The sequence below is a fragment of the Rhinolophus sinicus genome, chromosome 1 (assembly GCF_057876585.1).
Source record: "Rhinolophus sinicus isolate RSI-liver-muscle chromosome 1, RSI-T2T, whole genome shotgun sequence".
Classification (NCBI taxonomy): domain Eukaryota; kingdom Metazoa; phylum Chordata; class Mammalia; order Chiroptera; family Rhinolophidae; genus Rhinolophus; species Rhinolophus sinicus.
This window is the reverse complement of record NC_142501.1, coordinates 101,205,720-101,219,960: the sequence shown is the minus strand read 5'-3', so window position 1 is coordinate 101,219,960 and position 14,241 is coordinate 101,205,720. Positions and strand designations below refer to the sequence as shown.

General features: G+C 48.8%; 1 pseudogene; it reads right to left on the bottom strand.

Moving 5' to 3' along the window:
- Window positions 1-5,474: 5,474 nt before the first annotated feature.
- LOC109438271 (deoxyuridine 5'-triphosphate nucleotidohydrolase pseudogene) lies at window positions 5,475-7,250 on the bottom strand (annotated as a pseudogene).
- Between the last annotated feature and the right edge of the window lie 6,991 nt (window positions 7,251-14,241).

Below are 14,241 nucleotides of genomic sequence, written 5' to 3'. Positions count from 1 at the left end.
CTGTGTCCGGGAAGACAGGTGGTACCCTAAGAAGTCCAGGAAGTCTGGCAGTGCCCAGGAGTACTGGTGGTGCCCTGAGAAACCCTGGCTGTGTCCGGGAAGACAGGTGGTACCCTAAGAAGTCCAGGAAGTCTGGCCGTGCCCAGAAGCACTGGTGGTGCCCTAAGAAACCCTGGCTGTGCCCAGAGAGCCTGGCTGTGTCCAGGATATTGCATTCACCCCCAGGCTCCTCGCACAGGTCCCCTCGCGGAAGACGCTTGTTGCGTAGATTGTGAGGCGAGAGCCTGTAGGGGTGGAGTGTGGGGGCAGAGCCCCAAAAAAAGTAGTTTCCAGGCTCTCGGCCTCACATAGACAGGTGCTGGCTCAGGTAGTAAATGGCCAACTGTGATTGCATGGCCATCAGCTGTGGCTAGTTGGCCGTCAGCTGTAACCAGTGAGCCATTGGCCACTAATATAACTGCTATGGCTACGCCAGCAAGAGAGGGAGAGAAGAGGGAAGAGAAGAAAATGGGGGCTAGCAAGAAGATGGTGGCTGGGCTGGCAAGCGCGGATTGCAGTTAGGATGGCTGGTTGCGGACAGTGTGGATCCAGCCTCCAGTGAGAGTATAGTGCCGCCGGCGAGAATATACTAAGTATGACTCCCCTATCTATGGCTCCTTGTGTGTTCCTTTTTGGCCTCACCATATCCTGCGTTCTTGTATGGGGAGTGGGAGCAGAGACCCCGCAGGCCGTCCCGCACGACAAATGGTGCAGCGAGCAGGGTCTCCTACACGACAAATGGTGCAGCGAGCAGGGTCTCCTACACGACAGTCTGTTACATTGTTTTGTACGCCTGAAACTAATTAAAAAAAAAAAAAACCCACCGAGCTAGCCTCAATTGTAAAAGTTTGTGAGTGCCATACTAGTACCCAATTACATACGTACAAGAACTGGAGGGAGTAGCTTCCCATAAAACAACTCCCTGCTTTGTCATATGCCCATCTGTCATGCAGGGTCTCTGGTTCCACTCCCCACATAGGAACGCAGGATATAGTGAGGGCAGAAAGGAACACCCACGGAGCCATAGGTAGGGGAGTCATACCACTGTATTCTCACTGGCGGCTGGGTTGGAGACACAGGAGGGAGGAGCCACACGATGCTCAACCTGCTGTCCGCTTCTCTGCCAACCAACCCACCAACCTACCAACCTACCAACCAACCAACCAACCTACCAACGTACCTACCAACCAATCAACCAACCAACCTACCAACCTACCAACCAACCAACCAACCTACCAACCTACCTACCAACCAACCTACCTACCTACCAACCAACAACCAAACAACCTACCAACCAATCAACCAACCAACCTACCAACCTACCTACCTACCAACCAACCAACCTACCTACCTACCTACCAACCAACCTACCTACCTACCTTCCTACCTACCAACCAACCAACCTACCAACCAACCTACCTACCTACCTACCTACCTACCAACCAACCTACCTACCTACCTACCTACCAACCTACCTACCTACCAGCGTAGCCAAGGCAGTTATATTAGTGGCCAGTGGCTCACTGGTTACAGCTGACGGCCAACTAGCCACAGCTGATGGCCATCCAATCACAGTTGATGGCCATTTACTACCCGAGTGAGCACCTTTCCACGTGAGGTCGAGAGCCTAGAAACTGCTCTTTGGGACTTTGTCCCCACACCATCATGCAAAATGCATACATTTACTCCCCATCTGGAGGGAAATAAAGCTAAATTTAGTAAGATTTGATTATGAGCGTGGTTTGAAAGGTAAATGAAGTTTTCTGGGTATGTGATCATGTGCCCCAAACATCGAGGTATTGATGCTACAGGATTCCAAGATGGTTGATAGGTTGCTGTCTAATCATTCTCAAGTCATTCTATGTGTGTGTCACATATGAGATTATATTATATATGTATATATATATATATGTCATGCGGGGTGGCCTGCGAGGTCTCTGCTCCCACTCCCCATACAAGAACGCAGGACATGGTGAGGCCAAAAAGGAACACCCACAGAGACATAAGTAGGGGAGTCATACCACTATACTCTCACTGGCGGCACTATACTCTCACTGGAGGCTGGATCCACATGATCCGCAAACCGCCATCCACACTTGCCAGCCCAGCCGCCATCTTCTTGCTAGACCCCATTCTCTCTCCTCTTCTCTGCTAGCGTAGCCACAGCAGTTATATTAGTGGCCAATGGCTCACTGGTTACAGCTGACGGCCAACTAGCCACAGCTGATGGCCATGCAATCACAGTTGATAGCCATTTACTACCTGAGCCAGCACCTGTCTATGTGAGGCCGAGAGCCTGGAAACTTCTTTCTGGGGCTCTGCCCCCACACTCCACCCCTACAGGCTCTCGCCTCACAATCTACGCAACAAGCGTCTTTCGTGAGGGGCCCTGTGCAAGGAGCCTGGGGGTGAATGCAATATCCTGGACACAGCCAGGCTCTCTGGGCACAGCCAGGGTATCTCAGGGCACCACCAGTACTTCTGGGCACAGCCAGACTTCCTGGGCTTCTTAGGGTACCACCTGTCTTCCCAGACACAGCCAGGGTTTCTCAGGGCACCACCAGTGCTTCTGGGCACGGCCAGACTTCCTGGACTTCTTAGGGTACCACCTGTCTTCCCGGACACAGCGAGGGTTTCTCAGGGCACTGCCACTCTCTGTGGGCACAGCCACACTTCCTGGACACAGCCAGGGTTTCTCAGGGCACTGCCACTCTCTCTGGGAACAGCCCGACTTCCTGGGCACAGCCAGGGCATCTCAGGGCTCAGCCAGACTTCCTGGGCTCAGCCAGGGTTCCCAGGGCACTGCCACTCTCCCTGGGCCTCTCAGGGTACCGTGCTGGAACAACAGCGACTCACAGTCAAGGTGCTTACATATTCTCAATGGCGGCCAGTCAAGACACAAAAGCAAATATCCCCCAGTTCCACTAACAACAGTTCCCAAACAAACAGTCAAGTTGTCCATTAAATTAGGGATGGAAGGCAATTCCCCATAGTCCATAGTCATTCGCCAGGGCTGTCCTGGGGGTGAGGGATGACCTTGACCTCACCCTCATCTCCCACGGAGGACTCAGCAAGCCTTTCCTCCTGGGACAAGTCCCGCATCCGGGCTGCCTCAGCAAGCACTTTCCAGCCCACAGGGCCACAACGACCTTTGCTTTCTCCGGCCTGTGCTGGTTGGGGAACCGTCCACATCTTTCCACCTCTCCACGGGGCTCCATCTCTCCAGCAGCTGCATAGCTTTTCCTGCGCTGGTGGGAGAACCGTCCACATCCTCCCACCCCTCCACGGGGGTCCAGCTCTCCCGCAGTTGCTCCTCCTGGTCTTCCAGAGACTGAGTGTTCATACACACAAACTGCTCCACCACCCTTGGGAGAGCCTTGGCCAGAACCATACCCTGCTCGCTGCGCCATTTGTCGTGCAGGGAGGCCTGCGAGGTCTCTGGTCCCGCTCCCCACATAAGAACAGGACATGGTGAGGCCAAAAAGGAACACCCATGGAGCCATAGGTGGGGGAGTCATACCACTATATTCTCGCTGGCGGCATCTGCCTCTCTGCAATCCACACTTGCCAGCCCAGCCACCATCTTCTTGCTAGCCCCCATTCTCTCTCCTCTTCTCTGCTAGCGTAGCCACAGCAGTTATATTAGTGGCCAATGGCTCACTGGTTACAGCTGATGGCCAACTAGTCACAGCTGATGGCCATGCAATCACAGTTGATGGCCATTTACTACCTGAGCCAGGCACCTGTCTATGTGAGGCCGAGAACCTGGAAACTTCTTTCTGGGGCTCTGCCCCCTGTGACGGGCCAGCCGCCACAAGTCGATCGGTTCCCGAATGGGGGAGTGGGAATGAATAAAAGACACTCACACAAATGATGATGGCGATCGCGGACCCCAGTGATGCTGAAGCCACCGAGTTTATTTTACTGCACCCATATAAGTAGTTTGAGTACGTGCAACTTAGCAACGAAAATATGCATTACCTTAACAAATGTAAATTCTTTAACTTTCACATAGAGGATACAAAATTCACTGAAACTCTCAAAAGTAATTATCCTATCAATTGCCCTGATAGGCATCAGCCTTCTGTGTCCGGGAACTTGCCGCTCCCACCACATTCCTCAGCAGCTTAGGTTAAGCATAAACCGAGAGATTCTGCAAAGTTTAGAGTCACCTGTAACTATGGCTCCCCACAGCCCCCACAATATATGTGTGTTTTTTTTTTTCTTGAGGAACTCCGTATTTAGCACTTCATGCAGATCTCTGCTCCTCAGAGATGTTCTGTAACTTATGTTTAAATGGCATATTCCATTACTACCCCTTAAGCATAATTTTATTTTTTTTCACAGTACTTATCACCTCCTGACATTATTTGTGTTTATTTGTTTACTGTTTCACCCACTAGAATGTAAACTCTATAAAAGCAGCAACTTTATTTTGTTTACTGCTATGTTCCCATGACCTAGAAAAGTACCTGGCACAGTATGCACCCCAAAAAATGCTGGCTAAAGGGATGTGGGGACATAGTCCCAAACAGCGGTTTCCAGGCTCTCAGCCTCATGTGAAAAGGTGCTGGCTTGGGTAGTAGATGGCCATCAGCTGTGATTAGATGGCCATCCGTTGTAACCAGTTAGCCATTAACCACTAATGTAACTGCCAGGGCTATGCTGGCAAGGGGGTTGGTTGGTTGGCAGAGAAGCAAATGGTGGATTGCAGATCGCATTGATACTACTTCCTGTGTCTCACCCAGCCCCCAGTGATACTGGGGTGCAGGAAGACCCCTTGTTGGGGTACTGGCAGATGTTTGTTTTTGTGTCTTGACCAGCTGCCATCAAGAATATAGTGGTGAGGCCCCTATCTATGGCTCCGTTGTTGTTCCGTTTTGGCCTCACCATATTCTGTGTCCACCAGCCAAGAGCAGGACCAGAGACCCTGCATTACAAGGGTAAATAAATATTTGTACTCCTCATGAGCATATAGACTTCTGAATGGCAGAGGTCAAGTTTTCCAGTTCCTTTTATCTACCAAATTCATCAGCTCTATGCAAGATAAGGAAACACCGTCAGCTGGAGTGTACATAGAATTGGCTGAACAACTGCTCAGTCTGTCTCCTATTCATACCTGTGCTCATTCGGATGTGCTCTGTGCTAGTTCATAGTTTCATGGAGCACAGCATCCAGTCTACACAATGAAACTTCACCAGCACTGACTTGCTGACCCAAGTCCCCTGTGCCTCGTCTATGATGCTGGAACAGGTTCTGACTTCTCCACCTCACAAAGCATTAGTCCCTGTATTAGGTCCCACCCGGTACACACTTGCCATCTTTCCTCCAGTTTTTATGTAGAGCTCATTATTCTGTGTCCTGTCCACGTGCCAATCGAAAAGTGACAAGTATTCTAATCTCACAGTGAGTATATGTTTGGTCTTCAAACTGTTTTTATGAATAGGTTTGGTTCAGTTCTAGAAAAGGAGTGTTCATGATTTTTTTTTTTCAGTTTAGCAGAAAAGGATTTATTTAAATTTTACTGAACTGCATGTAGTTTATACCATAACCTAGTATACACATATACACATAAATATGTAATTCAAATAATCTTCACAATATTTACCCATCTAACATGTGTTGTCCTTCGCTGTTTTCCTATTTAATTTTTTTAAATGCCAGTTATGACCCACTGAGTTGATTGCATGTCTCACTAATGAATCATGACCCACAGATGGAAACTACTCTATTGCAGGGTATTAAATGGCCTAGAGAAACACTGGAAGAAGAAACAAACTCTATCCTGTGCTTCCAGGAACTGGACAGCCTAGAGAGCTGCCCACTCCAGAAGCACTCTTTCCATATGACCCACACTCACAAAAAAGATACCTCATCAGTCCCATACTAGTGCATCTGATTGACAAAGCCTAAGCGACACCCAAAGCCCTGGTGCAAAGGAGTCTGGGAAGTACAGTAAAGGAAGGCACACCTAGAAGGTTGCAATAGACGTTGACCAAATTAATCCACAGAATCAGCCCCCCACCGATATTACATCGGCAGTGAAATGCTCCTTAAATATATTTACTTAAAAGTACATGGGCAGGACAAACCCGGTGGCCTAAGCATATACATCATTACATATATTTTATCCCGATTCAATTGCATATTTTCTTGGATACAGCCTATTATTACTACCTCAGTGAGGGGAAACTCACTTCAGTGAGGGAAACAACCCGTACAATTTACTCGATGGAATGAAATTCAGAGGAGCAAACAACTGGAAATTCCCAAGTTATATTTCCTTTCACAAAACATATTCTGCCCAGTCGAGCTAGAGTCTACCAAAAGAATGATTAAAAAACAAACAAACAAACAAAAACTAAAAATAAAGATTCTCTTCTTCCTACCCTCAAAGAAATCTTCAGATTAAAAAAAATAGTTTGGGGGGATCTGTAATTGATGTACATTTGATTTAAAAAATAAACTGTATTAGGTTACCATGCAGATTTATACAACAATTAAATGTAGAAAAACACCAGAAAGCAAAGCTCTATGTGATCCAAACACAGCACCCTTTCTTTGACCATAACAGAACCACATATTTTTAAAAGCTGAAGATATTAAGTTTACAGAAGTGCAAAACAACACTAAACAAAAATTCTCTATTTTTAAGAAAAAGGCATGTTTTCTCATTTTCTATTCTTGCATAAATTTTAATTCTTTCCAGTGGAACCAAAACCTCCTGAACCCCTTTTTAGTGTCATCTAAAACTTGAACTTCCTCTATTTCAGGATAAAAAATCCATTCACAAATGAGCTGTGCAATTCGGTCACCCTTTTTGACTTCAAACTTTTCCTTGCCAAAATCAAACAGTACAACACCAATATTTCCTCTGTAATCTTCATCTATGACACCAGCTCCTACGTCTATGAAGTGTTTTGTAGCCAATCCAGAACGTGGAGCTACTCTTCCATAGCACCCAGAAGGAAGAGCTATTTGAATGTCGGTTTTCACAAGGATTTTCTCCATAGGTGGTACTGTGTAATCATAGGCACAGTACAGGTCATAGCCTGCGGCCCGCGCAGACCCCTTGGTTGAGGCAGTGGCGTGCTCTGAGAGCCGGACAAAGCAGAGCCGAGCTGTATGCTGCCCTCCTCCGCAGGGCATGGCCGCTTGCTGCAGGAGATGACAGGGGCCTGTTCAGAGCAAGGCATGGTAGAGCAGAGTACAGGTGAGGAAGAGAGCACAGGGAAGAAAAGGGCGCAAAATGATGAGTGGTCATGATTTTGAATAAAGAAACAAATTTGCTTTTTCTCATTATCGTGACACCTAGATTACAAAGTGAGGTAATTATTTTGGGGAAAAAAAGTTGGGCAACTTGACCCAAACATATACTGTAAACCTGTTCCAGATGACGTTAGAAAACTGCGTCTATTGATCAAATGTACATGCCAATGAAAAATAAAACACTATAAGTAGTGTTTATAAGGTCTCTAAGCCACACAGTTGACATCCTTTCATTTCTTTATCAGTACCACATAACTTGTATCCCCACAGGCATTTACATTCATAAAAATAACCGTGCCCAGTTACTGAGTTACCGTTATGCTTATGTGGGGACAGAGACAGGAGTGCAGTTTCCAGGCTCTCGGCCTCACGTGGAAAGGTGCTGGCTCAGGTAGTAAATGGCCATCAACTGTGATTGGATGACCATCAGCTGTGGCTAGTTGGCCGTCAGCTGTAACCAGTGAGCCATTGGCCACTAGTATAACTGCCATGGCTACGCTAGCAGAAAATGGGGGGCTAGCAAGAAGATGGTGGCTGAGCTAGCAAGTGAGACTGGTGCAGGAAGACCCCTTGTTGGGGTGCAGGCAGATGTTTGCTTCCTGTGTCTCCAACCCAGCCACCAGCGAGAGTATAGTGGTATGGCTCCCCTTCCTATGGCTCCGTGGGTGTTCCTATTTGGCCTCACCGTGTCCTGCGTTCTTGTGTGGGGAGCGGGAGCTGAGACCCCGCAGGCCGCCCCGCACGACACATGGTGCAGCGAGCAGGGTCCCGTGCATGACAGCTTATTTTAAGGAAGAGGCACTCCACTATGAGTAATAACAATCCCAAGGTCACAGAGTAAGAACTGACTCCTGTTTCTTCTCTTGTTGTTAATATTAACCATATAGAAGCCAAATACTCAAACAGCTCTGGAGTGAACTTTGTTATAATAAAAAGCAGAACAACTTAAAACCAAACAACTGTCTGACTCTGAATCTTATAAATAGTCCTAAACATACCCCATGGACCGCCTCTGCTGTGCATTTTGAATTCTGCCGTTTCTCCATATCTATGAGGATTATACACAAAGATTTCCTGAAGGGGACATCATTGTCCCCAATCTGGTGTCAACATTTTGCGTAATTTAGAGTCTTCAAAGTAGAGCGTTGGTATGCAAATACTGTGGGATGTAAATACAGAACGTTTGGCCACCTGAGCATAATTATGAGAGGGGACAGGAAAGACATGTAAGTCATCTCTGAGCTTCAGTTTCTTCACGTAAATGCAGACACCACTTACGTGTAAGGATAAAGGAAAACAGTGCATGTAAAAGCTCCTCGCACAGTAAACAATGCAGGCAGATTTAAACCAGAAGGGAACTTAAAGACCCACTGAGCTTCTCCTCTCAGGGATGGAGGTCATGGGGCCCCGGAATTCCAGCCCAACAGTTCTCAGCACCAAGTAACAGAGCCCACACAGGAACTAAGCAGGTCCTCTAGGTTCCATGGGCTTCCCACTGCACCAGAATTTCTCACAGTGGTCAAGGCACCCCGGCATTTCCAATTCTCCAGGAGCTTCATGAGTTCAAAATTAATTGCATAATAACACTGTCCACCAATAAAGATCTGAAACTGTAAAATAATTTAAAAGTTTATTTGGGATCTTACAGGACTCCAAAGTGAGACATGCAGATGCGGATAGGCAAACCAAACTGCGCTCTGAAGAGAACAAAGAAAGGCAGGGTTTGTAAAGACAAAAATCACAAGGTATAAGTCTTTTATGCAAATGAAGGACTGCTGCTAGCTTCACAACTGGTTGTTGCAATATGCAAGCAGGGTGAAAACTACAAGGAGGAAGTCAAATCCATATTGTCCATGCAACAGCTGTTCCTGGATGTTTATGGCTCGGCCTTGAGCTGACTTTAGCGCCTAACAGCAGCTGTGGGCACTGAGGCACAGCTGTGCAGAGATCCCCCTGCCCTAACAGCTCCTGACTATTTCTGTGAAGTCTACCTCGATATCCTTAAAGGGGCAGGTCCCGTTCGTTGGACCCCAGGTGGTGTGGTCGGTCCGGTCTTGGGATTGGGCTCAGCACAGGTAGCACAGCGCTCCGTGATAGAGCAGCATAAGGCTGTGAGTCTGGCTGTATAGAAGGTTTTGGCCAGCAGCTTTTTAAGTCCAGTCTTCCCTAGGTGGGAGGTAGAGTGATGTTCTGAAATGATGTGGGGAGCGAGGGCAGCCGAGATAAACAAGCGGCCATCACACAGTATCCACCAACCCTGAGGATGCCGGGTGCCCCCTTATTCTGTGCTCAGCTGTCTTCTGCTGCGGTGTAGGTAGGGCTTGGCGAGGGTGGGGTGGTGGAAGCATTGATGGCTGAATCTGTGTCCTGGGCGGCTGCTCTCGCGGCTTGATCGGCGAGGCGGTTGCCAGCAGCCGGCTTATTGTTCCCTTTCTGGTGCCCTCGGCAGTGGATGGTGGCTAAGTGCGGGGTGCCCAAACAGCTTCCAATAGCTGTAGGATTTCGCCTCTTTTTGATGGTCTTCCCTTCAGACTTGAGGAGGCTACATCCTTTACAGATGGCCCCATGTATGTGCACGGTGGCAAAAGTGTACTTGGAGTCTTTGTAAATATTGGCCTTTTTGTCTCTTGAAAGCTGCAGTGCCTGTATGAGAGCCCAGAGTTCGGCCCGCTGGGCTGATAAACAGGCAGAAAGGTTTTTTTTTCTGTTTCGGGTAAGCCTAAAGCCGGGGCTCTTCCGAGCAAGTCTTTGAGTTTTATGAAGCCTTTTTCCTGTGTCTCTCCCTATTTCCTTCTCTCTCTCTCATTACCCAAACAAAATTGGGTCCACTGTAGTTTGGGGACTGGGCAAGGCCCAGGCTGCGCTCGCAGAGCGTGGGGGCAGCTGGGGTGGCCACCGGGAGTGCTCCTGGGTCCCCAAGCTGAGCTGGGGACGGTCCTGCCAGTGGCTGCAGTCGGGCCGCAGTTTCATCTAGGTCTGCAGCGCGGGAGCTGAGCAGGGAGCAGCGCCCTGGTCGCTGCTTTAAGGCTCTCGGGTTTCTCCCTCCACCCAGGGGCCCTCTGAGCTTCCACTGCAGAAACGCTCTCGGTGTTGAAAAGGCAAAAGAAAGGGACACTATTGCCCCGGGCACACGCCCTGGAAGCTTTGTGCTCCCAGCTTGCGCCACCCACCCTGCATCTCGGAGAGGGCGTCCCTGCTCTGCGCTTCCCAAACACAGTGGATAACGGCTCCCCAGAATGTTTTTCTGGCACTCAGACGTCTGTCCTCAAACATTCAGTGGAGTTTTCTTGTGTCCTCTCGGTGAATGGGCTTTGTCGGAGTGGCGTTAGGAGTTTCTTTCAGAACCTGGGTTACAAGAATCCTGCACTGTCCCTTTTTACTAGAGCAGAACCGTACCCAAGGTGGAAGGGTCCTGGCAATTTCCAACCAGGAGTCAATGTATGGATACGAATGCGGGTGACCAGGATTGCCGGTCACTACAATATAAACACGCCGGATGACGGCCAGGTCTAGGGTTCCCTCTGCTGTCAACTGACGTTAAAAGTGTGCTATTCTGGCTATCATCAACAAGACAAATAGTAACAAATGTTGGAGAGGCTGTGGAGAAAAAGGAACCCTCATACACTGTTGGTGGGAATGCAGACTGGTGCAGCCGTTATGGAAGGCAGTGTGGAGGTTCCTCAAAAAATTACGAATAGAATTGCCATATGACCCAGCAATCCCTCTCCTGGGTATCTACCCAAAAAATCTGAAAACATTTATGCATAAAGACACGTGTGCTCCAATGTTCATTGCAGCTTTGTTTACTGTGGCCAAGACATGGAAACAACCAAAATGTCCTTCGATAGATGAATGGATAAAGAAGTTGTGGTATATATACACAATGGAATACTATTCGGCAGTAAGAAAAGATGATATAGGAACATTTGTGACAACATGGATGGATCTTGAGAGAGTAATGCTGAGCGAAATAAGTCAGACAGAAAAAGCAGAGAACCATGTGATTTCACTGATATGTGGTATATAAATCAAAAACAACAAAAGAACAAGACAAACAAATGAGAAACAGAAACTCATAGACACAGACAATAGTTTAGTGGTTGCCAGAGGGTAAGGGGGGTGGGGGGTGGGGGGTGGGAGATGAGGGTAAGGGGGATCGAATATATGGTGATGGAAGGAGAACTGACTCTGGGTGATGAACACACAATGGGATTTATAGATGATGTAATACAAAATTGTACACCTGAAATCTATGTAATTTTACTAACAATTGTCACCCCAATAAATTTCATAAAATAAAATTTTTAAAAAAAAGTGGGCTATTCTAACTCACAGAGGGTTCTTAATTTTCCCTGGGGTTATGCGGACTCCATAATCTCCACCAAAACCCTTTTAAAATTATTTAACATGCAGTCTAGGACTGCAGGCTTACTTTGCTTCCCTCCCATAGTGCACGATGTCACAGACACAGGTGGGGAGGGGGGATTTACTCAGGTGCTGCCCTGCTCGCGTCCCTCGCAGGAACTTAGGAGCGTTTTTTTGGCTACAGTGTATTGTGAATAATTTCACAGACCAGGCCACTCCGTGGAGTGAATCACCGTTATGCCAAACGACGCTCTGCGAGAATCAGGGTGAAGCATACTCAGGTTTCCATAGCCAAGGCTACAGAAGCAAACAATCAGACACACAATCAGTCACTCACACACTGGGTTGACACCCTCCCATGGGTGTCCCTAACTGCGTAGGTTATAAGAATCTACCGTGAGGTGATAGGCTCCCCTTCTGCCACATGGGACAGGACTGACTGGATCAATGGCCTCGAGGCTTACCTGGTCCGACGGGAGGATCCGACTGGTTGTCCCCGGTCCCTCAGCAGGTCCAGCTGGGGAGGCACAGGCCACGGCTACCGGGGAAAGCCCAGTCCGGGGTCTGCCAAAATCAGTGGGGCGCTCCTACACCCCTCTCGGCCTCCCGTTGCTCCGCGGCCCGCCTCTTGCCCCACACCGGCAAGGGGCCATCGCGGTTGGGTTTCCCGGCTAATGCACCAAATGTTGCAGAAAAATGACGAGGACCAAGAGACTCAAGTGGCATGCAGAGATCAGAGAGAACACAGCTTTATTACGCCGGTGGGCTCAGTGGGATTGTTGCCAAACACTGAGCACTTACTGGGGTCAGGCACTTTGTTTTATAGGGTTAGGCCTCCGGGTTAGGGGGAAATCTGGCCGGGGTGCCGGGGAGGTCCATCCCTAGCAGATGTGATGGCTCAACATTGTTTTGACAGGGAGGCCTCTAACCATAGTGCCCGAGGGAGACAGCTCCGATAAGGGGGGGATGGAGCTCTTAGCGGGGGCCTGCAGGAAAAAATTGTCCCGACAGCCCAGAAGGCACTGTCCATTTAGTCTCCAAGTGCCTAGGCAATCCAAAGCCCAAGGCTGATTTTCATATGTGCCAACAAAAATACCACCGATGGGGGTGATATAGGAGAGTTAGAATGTCCCTAGGTAGACAGGGAGGTCCCTGGTGGAACAAACAAAAGACAGCCATATCCTAAAACTTCAGGGTTTGAAATCACCCCTTCGCTGCAGGACATAATGTAACAAGGCCTTGAGGTTAATCATAAAATTCATTTTGGCCTGACAAATGGAGCAGATCTGATAGATAAGAGTGGGTTACTTTGCTAATTCCTTTAGGAAGGGCAAGCAGAACAAACCTGGTAGATGAGTTTCATTAGAAGGCGCCTGTTCCCTTCTTCAAACAGTTCCCTTCTTCAAACAGCTCCCCTTCCCCAAGCAGGCAAGGGAAGGTATAAAAGTAAGAGCTTTTGCCTCAGTCAGGGGGCACCCCCATTCGGGACCCCCTCTCGCTCGGGAGCTGCAACCTCTTCTCCTTCCTCTAATAAACTATTCTCTTTTTAAAACTTTTTGCCTCTCCCTGGTCCGTGTTTCCATTCTTCAGCTTCACCAGACATGATCCCCAAACTGCTAGCAGATCCAACATCACCCCCATCATTTGGGGGCTTGCTCGGGATTGAAGGGGAGGTAAATCTTATCTGTGCCTTTCTACTTGCCCACCCTATGGGCCTTCATCATTTTTTTGTCTCCTTTACTCTATCAGGCAAACAGTAGGTCTCCATCAGTCATTTAAATGCGAAAAGCGCGACTGCTACTCTGAAGACTCGGAGGGCAGGTCTTGCAGGAGGGCTCTGGTGGATCCCCTCCAGCACTGAGCTGGAGGAATGTCAGCCACAGTCTAACTGCCTTCTCTCTTGCTTTCTCTGTCCGGTGGAGTAAAGCCCAAAGACGGCGCGTGGTTGAGGTGAATGCCCTTGGCAGCATTTGCGGGACTCTGATCGTGGCAACTCCGCGATGTGTCCCAAAGGCTCCATGAGTCTTCCCTCAGCCCGACTGCCCGTAAGGGAGCTGTTCTGAGGCCCGCTTCGCCTCCCCACGGCTTTCTCATCTCTCTTTCCAGGAGGAGACTGAATACTGCCGCTCGGCCAGGACTGTGGGCCTTTGCGGACAACTGAGGGAATTTTGGCCATGGCCACTCTACGGCAAATTTCCAAAGGTTCCTTAGGTTCTCTCCCAGCCTGACTGCCCGTAAGAGTGCCAGCAAGATGACTCCTTTGTCTCTGCTGTCCTTTCATCCTGTCACTGTCTCTCCTCAACCTTTGAGACACTGGTCTAGGGTCTCTTCCCTGAGGGACCTTCTCAACACTCCCTGCCGACCTCAAGGCATCTTAAGGTAAGAACATGAACCTCTGCCTCTATAGGACATCTCTTGTCACCCAGGATAAGATTTACTGCCATTTAACATTCCCTCTCAAATCATTCCCTGCTCTTCCGTGATCTCACTGTACACTGGGGACTGCAAGCAGCTTTTCTGCTGCCTGTCTCTGCCCCCAGCTCAGCAGGGCTGCAGCAACAGCCCAGA